The 27,641-nt window shown below is 40.1% G+C and overlaps 1 protein-coding gene across 1 annotated transcript in view; it reads right to left on the bottom strand.

Annotated features, from left to right (window-relative positions):
• EXOC4 (exocyst complex component 4) overlaps nucleotides 1-27,641 on the bottom strand; it is a 721,703-nt gene that overhangs the window by 309,238 nt on the left and 384,824 nt on the right. The gene's annotated exons all lie outside the window — the stretch shown is intronic.

The raw sequence follows: 27,641 nt of genomic DNA, 5'->3' as shown, positions 1-27,641 counted from the left end.
TTGGGTAGATTCAATGTAGTCAAAAAGGTTTGAGCCATTCTCTAACTCCCAATGTTATCTACAGTTCAGGAAATGAAAAGCTGTCTTCAGTAACCACTGTGTGACAACATCAATGGAAAGTCTCGGTAAGAATTTCCCCAGTACACCCTGTCACAGAACCAAGCCTTTCAGACAACTCCCTAGCAAATCGTTATTTTCGGGAAAGAACAGCTCTGCTTCTTGCTGTAAAAGTCACTAAGGAGAGGTCCAGCTCTCCATATAACTCTCCCTTCCTCACCTGATACACTACCATAAATTTTTAACATAACGTTTTAAGGTCTAATGAAAAAGTTATAAGTATTGACTTTAGCTACAGCTTCTTTCTCACTCAGAGACACGCCGCTGATTAACGAGAGAAGTGGCATTTGGGGGAAAGGAAGAATCAGACAGTCAGGTACTTTTATCAAGTTAATAAACTGCCAAGTGGCAATTATTTAAAAGAACTTCAACTAAAGACCGTAAAATGAAAAAGAAATTCACCGATAATTAACTTCAGGCAGAGAAGTTAATGCTTAATCCTTCTAACATAAATAATTTAAGAAGGAGGTATGTGCAAGAGAAAGTGATACACACTTTAAGAGATAAAAACAACAATCTCTTTATGATTTTTCCTTCAACAAACTTGTTTGTTAAATTATTTACACTGAAACATCTTGCTGTCATCTGACACACAGTAAACGCAATGAGGGCACACATAAATATGACTGTCTCATTTAATTGTCACAAAACCTTATCTGTCTCAATTTACAGGTAAAAACAGTGGAACCTCCAGGACTTGAAGCTACTTAGCAAAGTTGGTCCTCCTCCTGCTTACAGGGAGAGTCTGAAATATCAGGAGGGAATGAAAACCAACAACTGGAATCAAAAGGGTTTAAGAAAGGGTGACAAGGAGAGATGGGGTGGGGGGAAGTGCGGAAGTATTAACAGAGAAAAGAGCATCTGCACTGGCCCCTGATTGCTAAGATTTCGGTAGGTAAAGAAGGACAGGATGGCATTTGAACCATCATGGAATATGAAGAGGATGAGAAAAACACATGGAATTCCCAGGCTTACCGGAGCCCTGTGCCCAGGTGCTGCAGCTGGGCTCACAGCCCCATTAAAGTGCCAAGTCCTGGTCAAGGAGCTGGACTTTCTTGTGCAGGCAAAGGGGATTCATTAAAAGCTTCTGAATGGGGAGTTTGCGTATTACGCCTCAGCAAAAGCCAGAAGAGAGTAGTGAGGGCCCCGTGACTCACCGCCTCCAGAAATGTACATGCCCCCACCATGTTTCCAGAGCGTTTGGTAAGTACTGATGAATCTCTCTTTGACACACTCTCGTTTGGTTGCTGTAACATCACTTCCTGGGTTGCTCTGACCCTTACGGTCTTCCCGCCTGCGTGGTCTCCTTACCGGTTTTAACCCCACACTGGGGCAGGCCAGGGGTCAGCACATAGACCTGTTCTCTTCCTCAGCAGATGCTCACTCTAGGAGATCTTACGCATCCTACTGGGTTTAATTCCATTAATTTTGAGGACTACCAAATGCATCTGTGTTGTCTAGACCTCTCTCGGTTTTCGGCTCCCCCTGGATGCCAAACTAGACATCTCAAACCTAATAAGGCCCACATCAACTGGGTTTCTCCTTCCAAATCTGCTCCTGTCGGGTCTTCTCCATCTTACTAGATGGCAACTCTGTTTCACCAAATGTAGAGGACAAGCCCCTGCAAGGTACTGCTTTCGTCTTCTCTTTCACCTCCCACGGGCAGCCTCCTGTCAACTTGACCTCTGAAGCATGGCCTGGCCCACATCACCACGCCCTGTCCTCCACATTGCAGGTTGGCCAACAACAGACCAGGGGCCATATCTGACCCACCAATAAAGTATTGTTGAAATATGACCATTTGAGCTCATTCACATGTTGTCTATCCTGCTTTCATGCTACAATGGCATACTTGAGTACTGGTAATGAAGATCATACGACCTGCAAAGCCCAAATTTTACTACCTGGCACATTACAAAAACATAGTTGCTAACCCCTTGTCTGGATTATTATAGTCGCTTTCAAAGTCTTCTCCCTGCTTCTGCCCCTCTACCTCCCTACATACCATTCCCCACAAAGCAACTGATGAAAATTTTTAAAACTATGCGGTCCAATATGCTAGCCACACATTACTACTCAAGTTAAAAATCCTATTAATAAAAAAGTTCAGTTCCTTGGGTGCATTTGCCCCAGTTCAAGTGCACAAGAGCCCCAAGTGTCTGGTGGCTACCTTATTAAGCACTATAGATTCTAGAACATGTCCAAGATTACATGAAGTTCTGTTGCTTAGTACTGCTTTAAAATCTATGATCGTCTCGCTCCACCTCTCTAAACCCTCCACTAACTTCCTTTTTTATTCAACGTCAAAGTCTTTGCTAAGGCCTATTATTGGATCATCCCCTGTCTCCAGTCCCCCATATACTTCTCTGGCCTCGTCTCCTTTCACTTCTCCTTATCATTGTGTCCTAATCTTACGGGTTCTCCCACAGAGCCCTCCAAATACTAAGAAACACTCCCAATTTCAGGTACTGTACTTGCTGCTCCTTCTACCCAAACATCTGTCTCCAGATATCCGTATCCATCATTTTCTCTCTTCCTTTGGTCTCTGCCCAGATAACACCTTCACAGAGAGCCTTTTCCGAACTTATCACTCCACTTTACCTGCCTTAATGGCACTTGTCACCAACTGAACTATTACATCTCTATCTTAATATTCACTGATAAAATAAACATGGCATTATTAATATTCGTGATTCCCCACCAGAGTATAAGCTCCGAGAAGCAGGAATTTTGTCTGTTTTGTTCTCTGACATATCCTCAGAGCCTTATGTCAGCTATACACTGGGTACACTACAAATATTTGTTGAATGAATGAATGAATGAGAATGTCTTGCATTAGAGGCTTCAGAAGAATTAAGAGGTATGAGGTTCTATTTTGAAGTCTGCCTTGCTAACAACCTATCTTCCAGATGTGGGTTTAAAATTTTGTCTGGTACTCCCCACCAAAGCTCAGCCTGAATGAGATCTTTCCGTTGACTTTGGAGTAACTGATAAGTGAAAGTTTCTTAGCAGCTCACAGTGAGTCCTTTCTGTCTCAAGTTATCAGACAAGACAGGGTATAAGACTGGAAACACCACCTTGGGAAAACCAGCCCTCATCTAGCTGCCCAAGGCCTGAGACCAAATTTCCAAGCCCATGGGCAAACTTGCCATTGCCAGATCTGCCAGCCTGAGGTTACTTACTCAGTCTGATGATGGGATTTTGGAGTCACATAATTTAGATTGCCATGACTAGCAATAACACGTAAGATTTTTTGTTTATATAAGTCGGGGCTTCACTTTTAATTTTGAGTAAGCCTTTATGGAAAAAAGTTAAACTTCTTTAGTAACTCAAGATATAATTCATGATCAAGTCAAGACGTACTGTCATACTGCTGCCTAGGGGGAGACACTATGTCTCTTAAACAGTGTTCTCTTTCTCCATCCCAAAGACATCATTGAGGATTTAATGAAGGAAACACATACGCGGTAGAAGGGTTATAGTGCAACAGTTCAAGGTTGGGGGAAACTGGCAGGAGGTCAGCAGGTACTGGCTATAGCAAGGTCGACTTTGATATGGACCACCTGACCTCTTCTCTGCCCTTCTGAATATTTTGTATCTTCCCCAAACCAGCTCCTTTAATGGGCAACAGAGGAGTAGCATAAACAGATACACCCAGCTGACAGCTTTCATTTGGCAAATCTGTTAACGGATGAATTCCAAAGCAGGTAAATAATTTAAGATTACTAATGTAAATGGAGAAGTAACATTTAACTTATAAATAATACTCATAAAGAAAGGAATTTTTCTCCTCTGAGGCATACGAATAAAAGCAAATCCAGGAGATGATCAGTGACCTAGGAAGAGGTTAAGAGCAGCTTAAATAATGAATGCAGAGGTAGAATTCAGACTGACATAAATTTATTTTTCTTGCTATTGCAACCATATGGCAATAATCCAATATGAGAAGCTGAATTTATGTGGTAAGGGCATAACTCAAACCCTGCTTGTTTAAAAATTCAACAATTTAGGGCAGTTTGGAGTAGTGATATTATACACCACTTTGCATTTTGAATGGCAGGGAAATTTTACATTGATTTTCACAGAAGATTCTTAAATGAACACTCTAGTAAAAATTAATGGCTTATTCTCCCTTTCCTGATGACCTTTAAAATGCCTAGAATTCAAGCTTAAGTACCTAACAGTTATCACTCCTGCTTACTGCCCCAGTTACATTATACCAAAGACTGATGAAAGTTTCAATAATGTTTCCAAATTGGCTACTGAAAGAGACATATAATTGCCCAAAGCCCAGTTTAACAATAGCCAGTTTGCCTTTCCTTGTGAAAAGGATACTTCTTCTTTAACATTTCTCAGTCTGCAGAATCTTGATTTTTTTTTTCTACAGGGGAAAAAAATTAACTGTTTTTCTCCATTTAAAGAGCCTCTGATTCTCCCTGAACCCCAGATAAATACAAGACCAACAGTAATTTAATGGACCCAGGTAAAGTAGCTGAATACGTGAAGCCAGAGAAAACCGGTCTTCTCTAGTGCATCTTTCACTTTCAAAATCAAAGCGCCTTATCAATAGATTTTCAACATTTCACGGTAATGAAACAATGGTTTTAAGGCAAGTCCCAAGTGAGGTAATAAGTAAAGTCTGGAAAGCAAGAAATATATTTTTTTCTTTTTGTTTTTTGAGAGCGAGAGAGACTCTCAAGCAGGCCCCACACCCAGCACGGAGCCTGAAGCAGGCTCGAACTCATGACCCTGAGATCATGACCTGAGCTGAAATCAAGAGTCAGACACTCAACTGAGCCACCCAGGCACCCTTGTTTAGCAAGAAATCTTAAAGTTACATTTTATATCTTGAGTTCTGACCTCTTCTTGCTTGTCAGACGTAGGCAAGCCAGAAATTATATGCAGTTGCCAACTGCGTCAGATGCGTAACTTCATCTATGCACTTTCTTTCAAAATCAATACCTTCAAATTCAACTCTGTTAAGAACTGTGATGAGTCTGAGTTTTTACCCTACTTGCAAGCTAACAAGTTAGTATACCACACTTTTTAGAATGCTGGCAGAACCGTCCCCCCCCACCCCCCACCCAAACCAGGAAAACCCTAGCTAGCCCTCTGGGTCAGAGACAAAGAACACTGTAATACTTGTAATAACAACAGTAGCCAGGCTACCGTCATTCCCTTGCTTTGGTTCCCACTGAGTCCCATGATGTGGGTCAGGAATGAATGACATGTAGTGGGTACAGGATAAGAGGGGAATCCTGGGCTCAGGAAACCCAATCTTTTTTAATGGGCGGCAAGCAAACCTGCTCAATCTTTGTTCCTTATAGTGAGACATTATTTCTATGATACTGGACAGCAAAGAAACCTGTCCTTCGCTCCACAGAGGAGACATTTTTTCTTGTTTCAAGACTGTTCACCAAACAACCACCACTGAGAGGGCAGTCCACAACAGAAGTCCACAGTGTCATGCTTTTCTGTTCAAAAGATGTGAAGAAACACAAGAAACCCACGGGAAATTGTCTCTCAGCCAACATCTTCTTGCCATGTATGTACCTGCCCAGGGGTTACATGTAAATGAGACACCTGACTCAGTAGGAGGTCACAAAGAAGACTTGGTGATTTTTACAAAGGTTCTAAAACCTCACCTGACACTCGGCATTATGTTACATCTGCATTTTTATATCCCTGAGTTTTACAATGACCTATGTCTTCTGTAATAAAATCTGGTCTCTGACATAGTAAAAATACCAGGAATAGGAATGAGACCTCTTGACTTCCAAACATATCTTTTCTGCCACACCACACTGCCTCCATATGAGAAGAGATTCTCTATCTTATTAATGGTTCCAATTATCAGTTTTTGATTCCTGGTTCTTTCCCTAAGGAAACTCTATGAACCCCAAACAGGTAACACTCAGAATATATGCTTGATGATGTTTCAAAGTAATTTTCTTTATAATAAGCTCCTAAGAGTATGGAAGATCATAAACTGCAAGGTGATGCCACTGCTGAAAAATGGACAAAATGCCGAATGTTTTTCTTAATCTTAATGGGAAAAAAATGGAAAAGAGCCACATCTTCTCATCTTCCCCCCCCAAACCAAGGCCAGTCCATCAATTTAGCGACAAAAAGGAGGAGCTCGCTGAATTTCAAGTTCTCCATTCCTCCCTTAATTGGAAAGAGAGAGTAACTGTAAGGACAAGCCTACCAGAAGCAAAAGGAATAGAGCAAAATGACAACTGTAACATCTAACTTGGCTACCTATTTACTGTAGGAAAACTGAAGGGTCCTATTTAATACAAGAAGCTCTACTTTAGACCCAACGTATTTCTCCTTAAAATTATCAGATAAATTTAAGTCCTCAATAACATTTCTCCATTTTTGAGGTGGCTCATTTTAAATAGCTGTCAAGTCAATCTCAAGTTATCTGTCCCCTTGCTGATATGTTAATTTTTCTACATCGCCAAGTGCTCCACATTCTGCTAATCTACCATGGAAACATTACTGTTTGCTAAACACCACAGCTGGGCTGCCGTCAGTATCAGCAAGTTAAGCAAAATATTGTTCTGTCTCTCTTAAAAGTTTTGGGTTTTTTTCTCCGATATTTTAACAATAAAGAACTAAGGAAGGAAAACCTGCTACATTGTCAGAAATTTCTGGAAATTTTATAACATGAGATATCCCCTAAGTAACTATTTCTTATTGTTATACATAAATAAGAAAATAACTTCAAAATCAAATTCTAAGGTTGACCAGTTTGCTTGTGAAACCTCACTTGAAATGGCTTTGGGAGGCTCAGGGGAGCTTGAACACACTACCGCCTGTTGTCAACTGCAGACCCCAACAGGCACACACGTCCCTTGCATTCTCCGATGAGAAGAACCTTACATTACTACCCAGCAAGAGGAAGAAGGTGTTCCTCCTTGCCCAGCAACAGCTCCAGCCAATTAGAAGACATCACTACTCAGCAAAAAGGAAGCCGCCACTCCTGATCTCCTCCAGTGGACTCTTAGTCAAAGCAACCCCTTTCCAACCATCCCTCTTTGCTTTATGCAAGCAAGCTCCTCTCCTTTGTTCTCCGGATTTGCTTAAGCTTTGCTACGGTTTGCATGTCTCTAATTGCAATTTCTCTGCTCTTCCTGAATAAACCCATTCTGCTGGTGAATTAACCAGCTATTTAATCTTCAAGGTCAAAAAAATGGTGTTTCTTTATTGGTGGTTGTGCCTTGAATTCTTGTGGTTCATAGGCAACAATCACAAAACAATAACCTACAGATTTAATTATAATTCTGAAGTATTTTTTATTATATTTTAACTATCATTAAAATATAGGTGTTAAAAATAGGTGTTATACACATTTTTATAGATAAGGAAACTAAGGTTCAGAGAACTTGAGTAGCCCAAGGCTCAAAACACATTCCTTTATTGGTAATATATTCTCTCAAAATCCCACGTTTAACCTCATTTCAGGGACAGATTCACTTGTTCAAGCAATAATGGAAGATGACTCTAGGCAAAAGCTAGGAACTGGGGATACACAGAACAGAGGCACCATCTTTGCTCCAAGAGGCCACGGTCCAGTGGGAGTGATGGTGGGAGACACATTAGACAATCATACACAATCAATTATAATCCAGTGGGGAAAAGGCCATTGATTCTGGACTGCAACCCATCAATTCATTCATCCATCCATCCATCCATCCATCCAACCATCCATCCATCCATCATTTCTTGATTAGTTTCTACTGAGCACTATGCTAGGCAGGGTTGGAAAACGGAATGCTAAACAAGACAGTCCAAACTCTTATAAAACTCTGACTTACTACATTAAAATTGTTTTTTTATTTATCATTTGAGATAGTGCATGCACAAGCAGGGAGTAGAGGAACAGAGGGAGAGGGGGAGAGAGAGAATCTTTTATTTTTTTTTTTTAAGATTTTGTTTATGTATTTGAGAGAGAGTGCTTGAGAGAAAGATCACCAGCAAAAGGGAGCGGATAGAGAGAGAAGCAGACTCCACTGAGCAGGGAGCCTGATGTGGGACTTGATCCTAGGACCCTGGGATCATGACCTGAGCTCCAGGCAGACACTTAACCAACTGAGCCACCCAGGTGCTTGAAAGAGAAAGAAAGAGAGAGAGAACCTTAAGCAGGCTCCACGCTCAGGGCAGAGCCTGAATTGGGCTTGATCTCATGACCGTGAGCCAAAGTCAAGAGTCGGTTGGATACTAAACTGCCTGAGCCATCCAGGTTCCTATTTTATTAAATAAAAATAGTACTTCTTGAAAAGGGGGTAGCACTGTTTCTAAGTTTCTGTCAATTCAATTTAATGAGAAATCATCAAAATGTACTTCAGAGAAATGCCGTTACCTATATATTACACATGTATTTATAGTTTTACGGTATTTTTGGTACTATACCTTATTAAATATAATTTTTTAACTGTTTTGCAATGCTAAGCCTCAAGCTGGGCACACAATGCAGGATAGAAGCTGGACAGGTCTGAAAGCACGCTGCACTAAGACTGTAACGAACTGGGTGAAGGCTAATGGCAGATGGAACAGAAATCAAAGTTCAAGCAACTCGAATCCACAGCTTCCTGGAAAATTAATTATTTTTAGCCTACAAGGTACTCCTGCTTTCAGTTTCTTTACCTTTAAATAAATCTGGAGTGTCTACCACCACATTATTTTTCTGAAAAATTCCTCTACATGTCATGTTTGGACAAGAAAATCTTCAATGGCCCCAAACTGACTGGAAGAGGACTCTTCAGTCTTGCATTAGGGGAGGGCCCCCCACAAATCCAGTCCTATGTTCCCCAAAATGAGCCTTTGCCCTGACAAAGCTGGTCCACTCACTGTCCCCAGAACATGCCTGGTCTCACACAAACATTCTCGCTATTCTCTTTTTTGGAGAATCATTATTATCCTTCCTTCATGGCTAATGTTCACTGAACATTTACTAGGTGTTAAATGTCTGTTTTGTTTAGTCCTCACTACATTCCTATTGATTGTAGGACTGGAGAGGATTGTGTGATTGGAGAATGAATTATTATTCTAATTTCAGATTTCAGAACACCGAGGCTTAGAGAAGTGAAGGGTCTACAGTCACAGAGCCAATAAGCACACAAGCTAGGATTTGAATTAAGTCTCTTATTTCCAGGGTCCAAACTGTTGACCACTGGAGGGCAATAAGCAGGATTATTTGATGGTGACCCCCCAGAGCTCACTCAATGTTGCCTGGACAAAAACTAGGCTACACTGATGAACACCTTTTTCCCAGGAGAAGGGACTGTACTCGGGATCAGTTACCCACAGCACTGGCGGATCGTCCTTCAGAAGAAGAGACTGGGACTTCGCATGGGTCTGAAAGCATCTAGATACATGGCAGCCGATGTTCCCAGACAACTTCTACAGGCATCTGGGACAACAGATTGAACTGCTTGGACCTGAGCAGACCAAGGATTCCCTCAATGACAAGGATGCTTTCTCTCATTCTTGAGTGACAGTAAGGCAGAGTATCAGGGGAATTCAAACTCACTCTGCAGGGTCAGCAGAGCAGACGCCCCAGTGTACTTCTCTGTGGGATGATGGAGAATGGGAGGAACTGTGCCCTCTTCTGTCTTCCTGACTTAGCTGTATCAGTTTTCCTTTTCGCTAGTAAAATCTATTCCTTGACTCATGCTGGGTGAGGTTGTGCAGTCAGTCTTTGCCTTGAGACCTGGATGGAACCTAATGGACAAAATCACCATCCACGGTGCCTTTGGGCATACATCGGGCCAACTCTTTCAAAGTTGAGCTAAAATCCCATTTCTTTTATGGAAGAGTTCCTGATTCTCCTTAGTGAAAGGAGATCCTTGAGCCACTAAACTATAGCAAAGGCTATCCTTCGGCATCTCAACAAGGCATATCTTTGGTATATATCATTATTTAAGGTATCTTTCCCACAAATACGCATTTAGATTCCATTGAAATTTTAAGCTTTCCAAATGTAGGGGAGGGACCCTATATATTTAGCATGTTCAACAGACTGCGTGGCAACCCTGTACACATAGGCATTTAATATATATTTGCTGGCTGTATGTGTATAAGGATGTATGCATGTTTCGTTCTTCAGAGGGCCACCTTTCACCCACTCATCACCTATATCTGAGCGCCTAGTATACACTGAGCCCTGTTTTGGTCACTGGGTTTACAGTAACACTGTTCTGACACAAGGAGTTCCTCACACAAGAGAAAGATGGATATATGAGTGGTGTATTATAATAAAATCATAACAGAACTATGGAGGGGAGTGGAGAGATGACTGTGGAAAGTATCACAGATGGGGATGTGGGGAGGAAGGGGGGCAACCCAAGGCCAGAACACTCACCATTTTGTTGGGCCTTGATGAACGGCTAGACTAAAAAGGAGAAAACGTCTACAACTGAATGAGAGAAATACACCAACCTTTAGTTACTAAACGAATAATGCTAATTTAAAAGGAGATGATTCCAATTACTTATAAAATTACAAAGCTCACTTAATTTTCAAAAGTTCTTTTTACCAGTTATTGACCTTGAGTTACAAAGAAAAGGGCAATTTTACTGATTTCATTCTTTGGCATTAGTCACCTGAAAGGGTAAGAAAGAGTAGTGAACCTTTCAGAAGTTCTAACAATTCCTCTTTGTCTGAGCCTCTTTTTCTTTTTTCTTTTCTTTTCTTTTTTTTTTTTTTTACAGCTAAATCTGAATCTATGGGAAATATCAAATAGAATTACTTGCTATCAAACCTAAAAAAAGAACTTAAAATAAATTAAAAAATAATTCATTGTTGTGTTCGCTTTAGTATATGTTTGTACATATACTAAAAAATAATTCATTGTTTATTTATATCTGAGTCTAAGGAACACAGAGCTGGTGTGAAATATTGGCAAATGAAGAAATCTACTTTTAAAGAATATTTTCTAAAACTAATATAAAAAAAAACCTCTTTAATTACACAAAAATAATCTAGAAGAAAGCTCCAATCGTGGGGAATTTTTATATTTTGTGGCAGGAGACCAGATTTCTATTAAAAATCACTCTAAGTCTTCAAGTCTAACAGGCAAGGCCAGATGTGAAAAATGCATATTTCTACGGTGATCAGGGAGGACCTCTCTTACGGAGCCTTCCAGAGCAATGCTCTCCTCTCTCAGAAGTCTCTAAGTCCACCTTTACAGATAGGTTGTGTTCAACACAAGAGTCTGTCTCATACACATGTATTCCAACTCTTTTCCAAGCCCTTGCAATCACTTGTTTAATTTGCTCTTTCCGCCATATTGAAAGCCATTTGAAGGCGGAGTCCCATGCCAACTTTTTCATGGCTCGGTCTCCAGCACTTAGCAGTGCTCTGCACTCAGGAAGTTTTCAATAAATATTTGCTGAATGAATCAACGAATGAATGGAATGCTTTAAGAAAAAGACTATTTAATAAGGATCAAACCTCTCTGAAGGTAGTAGTCTAACCTTGTCTTTGAGAACTTGCCAATAATGTTTTTTGTTTGTTTGTTTGTTTGCTTTAAAGATTTTATTTATTTATTTGACAGAGATCACAAGTAGGCAGAGAGGCCAGCATAGAGAGAGGAGGAAGCAGGCTCCCTGCAGAGCAGAGAGCCCGATGTGGGGCTCAATCCCAGGACCCTGAGATCATGACCTGAGCCGAAGGCAGAGGCTTTAACCCACTGAGCCACCCAGGCACCCCGCCTGTAATGTTTTTAAGAAAAAAAAATTCTTGATTGGGAAATGGTATGCTTTCTATGTAACTCAAGGCAAAGCTAACTGCTTTACCAATACATGATGATCCCCATTTGAACAGAAATAATATGGCTATTTGACAGTAACTTTCCTATGAAGAAATATGCTCTCTGGAGTACGACTAAGAATTGCCACAAGAAGTAGCCTGCCTAGTTGCATGTGTCTATACCACAAACATGCCCTCTGCCCCAAATAAAATAATTAAAGGCACCCTGGTACCCTCCCTCCCCTTTCCTCCCTGCTCTAAATGCCCCTAATAGTGGAGAGAAGACAAGCAATGTCTGGTGAAACAACACACAAAAAGCAGAAGAAGGGGCTGTGAATTCATCATAGTTAATTAGGACAGAAAGTCCCTAAGCAGCAGCCTAGGAATTAAGAGAAAAATAGAGAAGAAGGGCAGGAATAGGCCAAAGAAATTTTTAAGTCCCTAAATTCACTCAAAATATAGGGGTCTTTATGTTTAAGACTCTAAATTATTTGAACTTTGACTTTTAACCTTTAACCTGGGATCTCTCTCATTTATTGAAATCCCAATATTACCCCCCCCCCCCAACCCAATCACTGGAAAGAATTAAAGATTTTCATGGGTACTGCAGGGTCAGCAAGGAAAGGAACCACAGACCAGATCCACTTTTGTATTCTACAGCCAGGGGAAGAAGGACCACTTCCAACTGGGAGCGTTCAGTGGTGGCAGCAAGAAATCAGAGGACAATGAGACCCCTGAAGTCCCCAAGTAACTGAGCTGGCGTACCAAAGCCTAGACTACTCAACACAAAGCTACTGACACTGGCTATCCTCTGCCTTCTAGCTCTCCTCTATTTACACCACCCGGCAAGAAACTGTTGCTCTTTCATGAAGAGTATGATGACTTTGAGAAAAGATAAGACAGACATGGAGAAAACACATGAATGGAATCAGGTTTATAAAAAATAAATAAATAAATAAAAATAAAAATGGAGTAGGTTGTGTCTGCTGAACTCCGTTTCACGGAATAGAAAAATGAGGCCCAGAGATAGGATAGATGTCTCAAACTCATACAGTGACAGAACCGAGGCTCAGTATTATTTATTCTTTTGTAGTCTGGTGGTATTTTTACATGGTGGCAGTGATCATGATATGAATGGGAAAGACAGCTAGAGTTACATTCCAAAGATGAGGAACTTTGATCCTGGCTGAGACTTAGACAGGTCACGTCACTACTAAACCCTTCATTTCCACTCTGTTAAAATGGGGAGGGTGCTCCCTAACTTACAGAATTGTTTTCTAAAGTGACACCATATATGTGAATGCACAATAGGCTATGGAACAGAAACATCCACCAGCGTGCTTCCAGCGGCACCAGCAGAACGATGTATTTTCTCATACAAAAGTGAAGTCCCAAGGGTGGAGAGGGCTGCAGGAACAGTAAAATCAAGGCTCTTGCTCTGTGATTCTCTTAGCTCTTCACTCCTCCACGGTCAGTTCGTCCTCAGGTTATTTTCCTCTAAAACTGCAAGGAAGAGAAAACCTCTCTTCCAATTCTGGAATAAAAATCCTTCCTTTTACTCTGATTGGGCCAGAAAATAATTTGGACTTCCATCTTCTTTAGTAGCTCAGCTCCCTTAAGAGCACAGTGTCAGAAGGATGCAAGGGCTAGTATAAGGGCACTAAGTATAGGCAAGCAGAGCCCAGGCCAGCAGAGTCTGTGTTCCTCAAAATGCAAGGGGTCTTTATCAGTAGCTAGTGCAGTCTATTTTCCCTATAAACATCCATGAATTGCTTAATACCATGTACTTCTTCGAGACACTCAGAAGTGATCACGTGTATCTTATCTGTGGGTTTCAGTTTGTGCATCCTTCTTCAAAAATCCATGAAACGCTCTACTTTGAGTTCCACTAAATCCATTTCTCTCTCATTTCAGCCTGAACATTACAATCCAGCTCCACAGGTAGCAAATTGAAATGTTTAGTGGCCCATTGCAGACAGATTGAATCTGAAAAGAATACAGCCATAAGAAAGAAGCAAGGCATCAATATCATATAGTAAAGCTCTTGCCAACGACAGTGATGATGTAGGTGAATGATTGAGCATTTGTTAAACTTCTCCCATTGTGAAAGTAACCTATTATTTTCCTGGTTGTGCAATGAAATGCCTCAATCACCAAAAGAACAAGTCAGTAAAAAATGATATGGCTTGTTTTCTACGGCTGTTTTTCTATGGGGATGGGACCCCACTTGACCAACAGTGTGCTTAATTCATCCTTGTCTGCTGTTCATTCGGTAACAGGTTTCATATGCTGCTAGGGAAGGCTTTTCCCTCTCTCCCTTCCCCCCCTCCTTTCTTCTTCTTTGATTTTTGTTGTTGATAAAATTAAGCCCAACATAGTAGAATTTTAAGGCTAACATGACACGGTTGCCCGATTTAGGATTACTTATAAAAAAGAAAATAAAAAGCATGTTGCAATAGCGTCAAAGCAAAACTATGAAAAAACAAATGAGGAGCAGGGGTCCTGAAATCTGCTTCTTTGTCTGACTACACAGTAAAAACAGTTGAGGTTAGACAACAGGTCTCACGTGGCAGCATTTCATACCCGCAAATACTGATTTATACCCCAACTGGTTTCCATGTCTGAATCATCTCAGCACTGAGAAATCCCCATACACAACAGGAGCCCCAGCAGCTACACTGACCCAGGGCTGTGAGCAAGAGGGGAGACACAGGTAGGCACCTACGAGATCAGATGCAGAGGAGATGAGCCTCTTCCCAAGGTCTACTCCAACCGGAGACATGAACCTCAACGTTGCCTATCCAGTTTCTGCAGCACTCCTTCTCAAGTGCTATGGACTGAATGCTATGTCCCCATATGTCATGTTGAAGTCCCAATGTGATAGTACTTGGAGGTGGGGATCTTAGGAAGTCATTAGGTCATGAAGGTAGAGCCGTCATGAATGAGATGAGTGCCAATATGAGTCATGAGAAAGACAGTCTCTCTTGGCCACATGAAGATAGCGCAAGAGAGCAGGTATCTGCAAATCAGGAAACAGGTCCTCCCCAGACACAGACCTACTGGTGCCTTGATATTGGACTTCAAGCCTCCAGAACTGTGAGACGTACACCGCTGTTGCCTGCCACCCGATCTATGGTATTTTCGTTATTACAGCCTCAAGGGGCTAAAATCCCACACATTGTGTCCTCGATGCCTGACGGGTACTCCATGCATTGTTTTATTAAATTCACAAGGTCTTCCGTGGCTGATATAAATCTGTCAACACTCACAGGCAAAGTACTGGGAATCTAAAAGTAAATGTTCTTCACCTGCCATTTGATGCTAAGAACACAAAGGTGACCAAAGTGTAACGTGATGAGACCTCTGTAACAGTAACAACAATCATAGTAACAGTCCCTAACACCCGTAGCATTTACCATGGGTGAGGTACTGGTCTAAGTGCTTCACTCATGCAAATCCCAGCAAGTGAGTTCTACTGTGATCCCCCGTTTTACAGATGAGGAAACAGGGAAAGAGAGACCTAAGGCATCTGCCCAAGGTTTCACAGCTAGGAAGAAAGCAGCACCAAACCAATCAGGCCACAAGAGCCATGGACTCTTTACCACGACACTAGATCTCACACCTCCCTGAAAAGGGAACAGAAAACCACGATGGGAGTGATGACTCCCTCATAGGAAATCTTAAAAACAAGGCTAAGTTCCAAAGGCAAGGGACGCAACGGCAAAAATGAACTATTGGGACTTCATCAAGATCAAAAGCTTCTGCAAAGCAAAGGAAACAGTCATCAAAACCAAAAGACAACTGACAGAATGGGAGAAGATACTTGCAAACGACATATCAGATAAAGGGCTAGTATCCAAAATCTATAAAGAACTTAGCAAACTCAACCCCCAAAGAACAAATAATCCAATCAAGAAATGGGCAGAAGACATGAACAGACATTTCTGCAAAGAAGACATCCAGATGGTCAACAGACACATGAAAAAGTGCTCCACATCACTCGGCATCATGGAAATACACAATGAGATACCACCTCACGCCAGTCAGAATGGCTAAAATTAACAAGTCAGGAAATGACAGATGCTGGTGAGGATGCGGAGAAAGGGGAACCCTCCTACACTGTTGGTGGGAATGCAAGCTGGTGTAACCACTCTGGAAAACAGCATAGAGGTTCCTCAAAAAGTTGAAAATAGAGCTATTCTACAACCCAGCAATCGCACTACTGGGTATTTACCCTAAAGATACAAATGTAGTGATCCAAAAGGGCATGTGCACCCGAATGTTTATAGCAGCAATGTCTACAATGGCCAAACTATGGAAAGAACCTAAATGTCCATCAACAGATGAATGGATAAAGAAGATGTGGTGTGTATGTGTATATATATATTCATTATATATATATATTCATATATATTCATTTATATATATATATATATATATATATATAATGAATACTATGCAGCCATCAAAAGAAATGAAATCTTGCTATTTGCAATGACATGGATGGAACTAGAGGGTATTATGCTTAGCGAAATACGTCAATCAGAGAAAGACAATTATCATATGATCTCCCTGATATGAGGAAGTTGAGAGGCAACATGGGGGTTTTGGGGGCTAGGAAAAGAATAAATGAAACAAGATGGGATCGGGAGGGAGACAAACCGTAAGAGACTCTTAATCTCACAAAAGAAACCGAGGGTTGTGGGGTGGGGGAGGAGGGTGGTTGGGTTGTGGACATTAGGGAAGGTATGTGCTATGGTGAGTGCTGTGAAGTGTGTAAACCTGGCGATTCACAGATGTGTACTCCTTGGGCTAATAATACATTATATGTTAATAAAAATTTTTTTTTAAAAATTTTAAAAAAGATAAATAAAACCTTAAAAAAAAAACAAGGCTAAATTCGCCTAACCAATGAAGAGATGTCATCCCCCAGCTACTAGTCTGGGATTTGGCCCAATACATACTAAATATAATGATACCCCCACCCCCACCTTGGGCCAGATATAATCAAAACCTTAATCTGATAAGAACAATAAGACTATACCCCTTGGCAGGGGTCAACTCTAACCTTCTAGGGCAGAGCCCAGTGACAGGCGAGGACCATTCAGGATGTGGGAAACTGTCCTGCCTCCTTTTTATTTATTTTCTTTCCCTCTTGATGTCACCTCCTGAATTCTATTCCTTCACAAAATCTGTTATTTCTCTAACACCCCCACCAAAGTCAGCCTCGGCAGACAGTGCCTGATTATAATCGGCCGGCCTTTGCTATTACACAGACTCCGCTATTAAAGAGGCAATCGCCTATCAGAATCGCATTCTGAAGACAGTGCCCATTAAGAATCTTCCTGTTGTTGCTCGGGGGGAAGCAGTCATTTGCACTACCGAATCAGACTAAACATATCACATGTCATTTCTTTTGAAGACATGGCTCAGTCCAATACTACAAAATGACCGCTTTGAAAAAAAGCAAGCGAATGAGCAGCAAACCTAGAGGTTCTAACGTTATTAAATGCTGACGTTTGGAAAAGTATTCTCATAAAGATGGTGACCTGGTGGACAGTATAGTCGTGGAACTATGGGATGAAGGAGCCAGATAGAATAAGGTTTAATTACCGCTCCTGGTGCTTATTGGCTGTGTCATTTTGAGCAACGTACTGAGACTCAGGTTTTTCATCTTTAAATTGGAAATATGATAATGCCAGAGGTTGCTGTAGGACTTCTGAGAGGATATCAAGTATCCAGCACAGGGTCTGCAATGCTATTTCATTTAAGTCTATTTAAACATCTCTCCCACCAGACTTTAAGCCCCACGATGGCAGACATTCTTGTTTTTGTTCTCCAGAACATAATAAATGCTCAAGAAGTATTTCGTGAATAAATGAATCAACACACTGGTTTTCTTCTTCCTCAAAACACTGTCAATTTAAGACAGATCCTCTTTTTCAGTGATGCAGAAATTCTTTTATCAGTACTCCGTCAGTTACCTAACCCTTTCAACGAGTATGTCCCTACCCCAGTGAACCAGAATATTTGTTCTCTCCCAGACTCAGTATCAACAACTCAATGAGAGCTTGTGATAATACATGCCACAAACTCATCATTCATTTTAGTTTGCAAGTCACTTATGAAGAATTCCTTTTCCTGTAACAACCCATATTTTACTTTTTGTCTTCTTTTTCTTATAATTATTATAAATCAGGAGATTTTGCTGCATTCTAATAGGAGAACTAAGGGCTCTCTAAGTCAGAAGCAGGATTTACCTTGGTGGACAGCTGGGTGGCCTTGTCCCCACACTTCTCTGAGTTGGGGTTTTTTTTATTAGGTTCTAGCTTGAGGATTTCAAAAAGCACTTTATAAATAATATAAACTATAAAACACCATGAAAATTTCAAGATTATCCCATTATCTAAGTAACTGTCCATTGTCATTTAAGACCACCAGAGTTTCAAAATTTCAAGTCCTTGGATCTGTCAGAAACAAAAATAGTAGCATATTTTTCGGAAATAAGCATTTGAGAGTCGAGAAAAAAAATTTACAGATTTCCATAATCTACTTTTTTTTTTTAAGAGATTTTATTTATTTATTTGCCAGAGAGAAAGTAAGAGAACACAAGCAGGGGGAGAGACAGGGCAGGCAGAGGGAGAGGGAGAAGCAGGCTCCCTGCTGAGCAAGGAGCCTGATGTGGGGCTTGAGCCCAGGGTCCCAGGATCATGACTGAGCTGAAGGCAGACACTTAACCAACTGAGCCACCCAGGTGTCCCTTCTATAATCTACTTTAATATAACAAACTGTTAAACAAATTAATTGGTATTTCACTGCCAACTTTATCTTTCTCTCTTTCTATTTAGCAATTTTTTGGGGTCATTTTATTAAGTAATCACTGGTGTAAACTGATTTCTATCATTTTACCAGGAAAAGCATCAATGTAAGTCCTTCAAAGCAACTGATAATTAGTTACATACTAAATGAGTCTCTTGGCTTCAATTTTAAACTGGTTTTTATTTTTTATTTTATTTTATTTTAATTTTTTAAAAATTTTTTAAAAAGATTTTATTTATTTATTTGACAGATCACAAGTAGGCATAGAGGCAGGCAGAGAGAGAAGGGAGGAAGCAGGCTCCCTGCTGAGCAGATAGCCTGATGCGGGGCTGGATCCCAGTACACTGGGATCATGACCTGAGCCGAAGGTAGAGGCTTTAACCCACTGAGCCACCCAGGTGCCCCTTACGCTGGTTTTTAAAAAACAAAAACAAAAACAGGTAGGTAAAGGCCAGTGACTATGTGTACATAAAATAGTGTAAGAACACACTTGAGATATGAAAGCAGCCCCTCTGTGATGGATTCAGTGTTTGTGTCCCCCCAGAATTCGTGTGTTGAAGCTCTAACCTCCAGGGTGAAGGCATCTGGCGGGGAGGGGGGTGGGGTGGGGAGAGATAGGTCTTTGGGTGGTAATTAAGTTTAGATAAGGGTGGGGGGATGGAGGCTCCTGATGGAATAAGAGCACTTTTAAGAGGAGTAAGAGACATCAATGTTTCCTCTCCCCACCCTGTGAGGACAAGGCTGGAAAGTAGCCAACTGTAAACCAAGGACAGGGAACTCACCAGAACCTGAGTATACTGGCACCATGGTGACCTTGGACTACCAGTCTCCACAAGGGTGAGAAATAAATCTGTTGCTCAAGCAGCCCATTCTGGAGACTAGGACACCCCCTCACATTCATATTAATTGGGCCTGAGCTACAGCAGGTGCAGAAACTTCCATTTGCCATCTCTTTTGAGAAGCAAATTGCTCAGGTAACTCTGTACCTCCCCTCAGAGCCCCTCTGGTCCCTGCCCTCCACAACAGGAATGTTAATGAGAGCTTCCTCTCTCTGCAGGCCGCCGGCAACTGGGAGGCAGGCAGGCTTTTCTTCCCAGCCTGAGAAGGAAATCAGGGAGGAATAGAAATTTCTGTGGTCCTTATCCTTATTTTGAATTTGAAAAATGTGGCTTCTGTCAGCAAACAAAGAGAAATAATTCAGGCAGCTCTCTAGGCAGATAGTCTTTGTGTCCACATATATTTAGAAAGCTGTCTTTTCTTTCCTTTTTTTTTCCCCTACCCTGTGGTTTTTTTGAACATTCTATAGTAAAGAAGCAGTGATTACTGAAGAAGCTGTTAAACGATCTCTGATTTCATCCTCACTTCATTCTTCTCGAAATCCCCACCCTCCTTGCAGTTCACACTGGGCGTCCACACTGAGGATAAACGCCCCGCCCTGTGCTGTCCCGAATACAGGACAACCACAAGCCACAAGCACTTCCAATGTGACTAGTCCAAACTGAGATGTGCCTGGAGATTAAATACACACTGGATTTCTAAGATTTAGTGTGAAAATCAGAATGCAAAATATGCTATAATTTTTATATTAACTACAAGTTGAAATTGTGGAAAATTAACAAGAAATCTCATTTAGAAAGGAGGCGGGGGGGGGGGGGTGCAGTCACGCCCCACCCTTCATCAGTCGCAGATGCAACAGGCAGAGAAGCACTGTGGGCAAGGACACTTCTTTCCCTTCTCCGCAGGAAGAAGAAAGGCTTTCCTTTGCCCTAGCAACAGCCTAGCCAATGAGAGACAGTCACGACTCAGCCAAGGAAAAACACCTGTACTTGGAACTCCCAGTTTACTCCAAAGGACTTTTTGTTTGTTAGAGCCTTCTCGACTCGCCCCCCACCCTTTTCTCTATAAAACAGTACACCCCTCTCCTTTGTTGTCCAGAATTGCCTATGGTTTTCCCACAGCTGTCCCAGACTGCAATCCTCCACTATTCCCCAATAAACCCATTTTTGCTGGTAAAATAATGGCCAGTTTTATTTTTTAAGATGAACAAAAATGATTATTTTGGATGTAATGGTGAAATAAAAAATACTATCAAATTTATTTCAACCTTTTCTTTACCAAAGACTCATATGTCTTTGGAAGAGTGCTGATCTACACACTTACTAGTTAACCAAAAGTTATGTCTAGTGTTGACTTATGTGTGTAAACATAAATACAAATACTAATAATGTGTGTCTGTCACCATTGCAGCAGGCACTTGTAACTGATAAACCAAATTTGTAAATTCTTACAAAGGAGAAGGAAGGTACCATGCTGAAAACAGTTTAAAAAATGTGTTCATCCTAATAATTTAATAATATCACAGCAAATGGAATTAATAAAAAGGTCTACACATGTATAATTTTTCACACGCACACAAACCTGCACGCCTACATACACATAGTGGTCAGACAAGGGACAATTCAAACTAATTGGGAGGGAAGTTCATTCACACATTAGCGGAGGCCAAGTGACTACTATTATTTTTAAAAAGGCTCATTTCTAAAGTCCTATAAATGCAGCATACGCTCTGGCTAAATGCTGTCTAGTAGAAAATATAATACACAAATAAATCACGTGTCTAATTGGCATTGCAAAGCCCCAGTGGAAGCAAGCTCTTACAGAGTACCTAAAATAATTTGATTATTAGCTTTTGATCTGGTTGATCTTGTTTAATTGTGTTAATATTCAATTTCCTTAAAATCTTTAAGGTACTATGCTTCAACTCAACTCCAATTCAGATTATCCTATCACAGATTGCGAATTATGCAATCCTATTATATTCTGCACAGATCTTTTTGAGGGTGTGTAAGAGCTATTTGAATAATGGAAATTTCTGAAGCCTAGGACTACATTTTAATTTTAATTACTCAAAAATTCAACTTGGAAAATTATGAATTTCTAGGTTTCTTTTAACCCTTTGGTGGAATACCACTTGCAAATTTAAGATACTGTTTATTTTCACTGATACACATTTTTACATTTGTATTCTCAAATCTCCTGCTTATCTGGCCCTTTCTGTTTTGTTTTTTTTAAAACCAGATAAGAATATGTTATAAGATAATTGCTATTCTAAATAGACATATGATAATGAAAACATTCCAATAAGAGTTTTTCCAAAATATTTGCTTGTGCATGTAAGATATTTATTTGCCCTGAAGCTGCTGTCATTGTTAAAAATATTCTACATCAGGAAATGCCTTAAAAAAATGACATGGTGATATATCTCTATTAAAGTTTTTGGAACATTTAAATTCATTTAAACCTCAGTCTAATAAATGAAGAACTAAATAAATCAGGTACTATCATTTGATGTTACAAAAATATATGTGTGTATATACATATACATAAAATACATATAAGCATATATAAAAATATATAGTAATATATAAAGCAATTGTACTTAATTTTTGGGTCCTTAAATTTGCTCTAAGGTAATTCCAAAGAAGTATAAAAAAAAAACAAAAACAAAAACTGTTTGGAAGGGAAGGAAAGATAAAGTAAGATAAAAGCAGAGAGGGAGGCAAATCATAAGACTCTTAACTACAGGAAACAAACAGGGGTTTTGGAGGGGAGGTGGGGGGAGATGGGGTAATTGGATGATGGGCATTAAAGAAGGGCACTTGATGTAAAGAGCACTGGGTATTATATGCAACTGACAAATCACTGAATTCCACACCCGAAACTAATAATATACTATATGTTAAGTAAATTGAATTCAAGTTGAAAAATTAAAAATAAAATAAAAAATTAAAAAGTGGGGGAAAAACTGTTGGGAGCACTGGTGGCATTTTTTAATATTAAAAAAATATTTAAGGGTGCACCTGGGTGGTTCAGTCAGTTAAGCCTCTGCTTTTGGCTCAGGTCATGATCTCTGGGTCCTGGGATCGAGCCCCGTGCCAGGCTCCCTGCTCAGCAGGGAGTCTGCTTCTCCCTCTCCCTCTGTCCCTGCTCGTGCTCTCTCTCACACTCACTCTAGATCAAATAAATAAAATCTTTAAAAATAAATATTTAAGTAGTTTTATGGATAAAATTCAATTAGATGATCGAACCTGTAATGTTTACTAAAAAAAAAAAAAAAAAAATCAGTCCTTCTATGATATTTCTAACATGTCGCCTAAAAAAAATCAGTTGCAAAGACATGTTTACTCTCCTTTCTTTACATTCCTAGCTTAGAATCCTAGAATTATAGCCCACTTCCTTTTAAGTAAATGTAGAAAGAGAGCTGTCCAAAGTCATCAAGCTAGAAAATGGTGGTTATACTCTTTCCACACTAATTCACAGCTGGAGCTCCCCCCTTCCTTTTTAAATTCGAACAGGCCTGGTATTCTCATTCTCAAATTCATAATGTTTATTTTGCATGGATTTTTTTTCCAGACTACATTTAACCAAATTAAGTTACTTAGTCCCTTGAGGAAACTATAAAAACTCAACTGTCCATTCTACCATCACGAACTCTGCATAGTGACGGCAGTAATACTCCCTCATACTGATATCCTAGACACTAATGGGGTCTTTCTCTTTATAACCAGTGCTGTGGATTCTCTCTTCAAATCCACAATCTCTATTAGCTCGCATAGGTTTCCTTCTGAAATTACAACTACCTCTAACTGCCCTCTTGTAATCAAACTTTAATTCATATTAAGCCTAGGATTTGAATCTGAGCAAGTTAAATTTTCTGAAAACAGATATTACTAGGTTAGTACTTATAGCAGAGAAGGGCTCTGATTTTTTCCCTTTATGAATTAACAAATTAACTATCTTTTGTAACAGAGAGTGGTCCCCACAATGTTCTTTGGATCACATTGGATAACTAAGTCTCTATATAAAAAACAATTACAAAGCCAACGTACTTCAGGCAACAAAATGTACGTGGAGTAAAATAAATGAATGTGGATTGTCCGTTGTTATCTGTTATAATACTATCTGACATCTACCTCTTGACTAGGACCTTTTAGCACACCAACAGATTACGGTTGAGTATTTGACCATGTGTCTCCCTAGATATTCCCTTTATTAATGAGTAAGTGGAAACAATTTCCTGCACTTTTGGAATTTGCCAAAACTCACAGAGTAAATCAGAGACAAATCCAGGAAAGGAGTCCACAACCAACATCTTTCAATTTCTTTTGTTCACAAAGTCAAGATGACTTTGATATAAAGAACTTGAATCAACATCATACAGAATTCATTTAGTACAGCTTCTCTGAATTGTATCTTTTGGAACAAACAAACAAACAAACCTGCCTCTCCAGAGAAGAGTAAATTTAAAGAGGAGGTTAACACATAACTCCGGAAAATACTGCCTGCTCTGTTAATCTCTCCCATACTCTGTACTTCAGCAAATTATAGTTCAGTCAGAAAAATCCTGGAGTAAAAAAAAAAAACAAAACAAAAACAAAAACTATTAAATCTTTTTTAACCCAGGCTTTTTTCCCCATTAAATGCTATCTTTTCCCTTACTGGCCATGACTCCAGTTACATTTCCTGGGGCACTAGTGTCTTATGGAACATAGTTTGGCAAATGCTGGATTTATTGAAAAGTACATAGGCTTGAAAGACAAATGAACACAGGGTAAGACTAAAGTAGCTCTCTGGCTAATCTGGACCTCAGTTTTCCTAAAAATAAGAGTCTTAATATAGATCTGACAACAAATAATGCAAAATCAATCGCTCTAATACATTTTCCACCGTAACGGCAAATAATAAACTTTATTCATTAAGCCAAACAAACATTTAGAGAATGTGCAGTGTTTTAGATTTTGCTGGAGCTCCTAGAGATGGTCCTTACATGAAGGAGCTCACAGTAGTAGAGGAGACACACACTGAGATAAACCACTACAGGAAGTGATTCAGCCTCTTCACTGATTGTGCATAAAAAGGGTCAGGCTGACCAAACCCTATGGAGGAGTGAAACTAAAGGATGATCGTCAGTTTGCTCCAGGGGTAAGGTGAAGGGCACCCCAAAGACACAGGACCCTATTTATTCTTTTTTTGGGGGGGGGTAAAGATTTTATTTATTTGAGAGAGAGAGTGCGCACACACAAGCAAGGGGAGAGGCAGGACAGGCAGAAGGAGAGGGAGAAGCAATGTGGAGCATGGTCCTGGGATCATGACCCAAGCAGAAGGCAGATGCTTAACCGACTGAGCCACCCAGCTGTTCCTATCACGACTCTATATTTAATTTCCATATTACAGACACAGAATACCAACATAAAAATTTACCATCAGCCTCCAAACTTTAAAGTTCTATGCAAAATCTAAATACATGGCCTCAAAAACCATCAAGAGTGAAAAATAATAGCCAACGTACTTGACGGAAATAAGAAAACAAGACATGAGATGCTGGTATGGAGTAAAACGCCCGCTAAATGTTGGTAGCTATTTTTCATAAGTTTAAGTGATATATAATCTACAGGGCTAAAAAAAATAAAGTTGTACATATCTTTATGCATCTTCTTTAAGATTAATAGTCTCAACTCAAAAATGAAATCACTCACTTAAAACTATATACAACAAATACAGAAAAAAAAATAGCCTAAGGCTTTTATTTTCATGGAAAGGCATTGATTGGGGGGGAGGGTCAGATATAGGGGACCAGGGGAATAAAATCAAAGGCCACAAATATAAAAGCAACTTAATCCATAGAACATAAAAGCTTTTTTTTTTTAAATAAAGCATCAGCTTATTTGTGTGTGTGTGTGTGTGTTTTTAAAGATTTTATTTATTTGACAGAGAGATCACAAGTAGGCAGAGAGGCAGGCAGAGAGAGAGGAAGGGAAGCAGGCTCCCTGCTGAGCAGAGAGCCCGATGCAGGGCTCGATTCCAGGACCCTGGGATCATGACCTGAGCAGAAGGCAGAGGCTTCAACCCGCTGAGCCACCCAGGCGCCCCTGTTTTTTTGTTTTTAAAATTGAACACAAATGCAGTTCACACAGCACGTTTTTAAAATAGCTGATTTCCATCTTACAGCACAGGGGGGTATATTAGGGGAAAAGAAGGTGGGCTCCTGAGTTACAATGCTCCAGGTTTTCAACCATGCTGTAGCACCAACTAGATGTGTGACCTTATATAGGATTTTTTGTTTTATGGGAAAAAATGCTTTATGGAATAAAAATGTCTTACGGAAAAAAATGAGAATAACAGTATTTACTTCACAGAAGAACTGTAACAGTTAAAATAAGCTGTGTTAAAGTGCCTTCCTCTTCCTTCAGCATTAAAATAAATCATCTCCCCATTTCACTTCCAGTTACTTTCTTCTTTTTTTTTTTTTTAAGATTTTATTGTTTATTTATTTGAGAGAGTGTGTACAAGCACAGGAGTGGGGAGAGGAGCAGAGGGAGAGGGAAAGGCAGACTCCCCACTGAGCATGGAGCCTGACATGGGGCCCAATCTCAGGACCCTGAGATCATGACCTGAGCTGAAATCAAGAGTTGGAGTCTTTTTTTTTTTTTTAAAGATTTTATTTATTTATTTGTCAGAGAGAGTGAGCACAGGCAGACAGAGAGGCAGGCAGAGGCAGAGGGAGAAGCAGGCTCCCCGTTGAGCAAGGAGCCCAATGTGGGACTCAATCCCAGGACTCTGGGATCATGACCTGAGCCGAAGGCAGCTGCTTAACCAACTGAGCCACCCAGGCGTCCCTGGAGTCTTTTTTTTTAAGATTTTATTTACTTGACAGAGAGAGAGAGAACACAAGCAAGGGGAAATAGAGGAGGGAGAAGCAAGCTCCCTGCAACAAGGGGGCTCTAACCCAGGACCCCAGGATCATGACCTGAGCCAAAGGCAGACGCTTAATGATTGAGCCACCCAGGTGCCCCAAGAGTTGGAGTCTTAACTAATCGCTACCCAGGTGCCCCTTCCAGTTTGCCTCTCTGAATGAGAACAAAGATAATAAAAAGAGAAGCAAAGACAGTGACAAAAGATAAGGAAGACAAGGAACCAGTCTAGGTAAAGACCGTCTCTTTGTCATAAGGGAACGTTGGAATTACCACTGGGAGCTTTCATAGACTAGTTTCCCAGGTCCCAGGCTTTCACCTTTAGCATCTGAATGAGGAGGGAGGCCCAGGAATGTGGCCTGTTCTTTCTGTTCCCTAGGTACTAATTCTGATGTAGCCAATTCCAGACCAGTCTTTAGTATAAATTTCCTAAAGCAGTAAACACACAATGGCGGTGCTTAATAAATCTTTATTAAACGAATACATTGTGCGTGACTGACTGATGGAACCATTTATGGTATCATTTAAAGAGAGAAAAAAGAATCCAGTAATAATGCCCCGGGTGGGTGTGCAACACTGACAAGACTTCCTGCCTTCAGAGTCTAAAAAAGGAGGCTGACATGTAAACAAATAAATTAAAATAAAATTGTGATAAATATAATAGAAACGCAGTAAAAAGGAGAGGAGGATTAATGTGCTGTACAAAAGTAGTTAATTTTAAGAACTCAGTACGTTACGTCACTTCGGTGTCAACTACAACAATAATGAAAACCCAAGAGATTATGAAGAAAAAAAAAGATCAAAATTTAAGGGAGACTATCAATTTGTTTTACATTTACAATGTCATACTTTAAATGTTCCGTGGTCAGTACTATATTTTGCTTTTTAATGACTTGAGAAATAGTACAAATAACCTCCAAAATGTGGAAAATACACCAACCGGGTTTACATGTTAATCTTCACATAAGAAAACATTATTTCAGCTGTCCTTACTACTGTCACATTTCAGTATAACAAAGGAAACTGGACAGTCCTTTGGCTTTTATTATAACAGAATTTGATGCACACAAACCTAGCTGTTCAGATAAGCGTAATAGAGATGCTTCTAGAACTGCACATCAAACTTATAAAATGTGGAGACACTTAATGAACATCACTGATACTGATGACTAAAAAGTTGCTGTCACTATCAGTTTT

Source organism: Martes martes, assembly GCF_963455335.1.
Source record: "Martes martes genome assembly, chromosome: 11".
Taxonomy (NCBI): domain Eukaryota; kingdom Metazoa; phylum Chordata; class Mammalia; order Carnivora; family Mustelidae; genus Martes; species Martes martes.
Note: the sequence above shows the minus strand (reverse complement) of the source record. Positions and strands in the feature narration are given on the sequence as shown.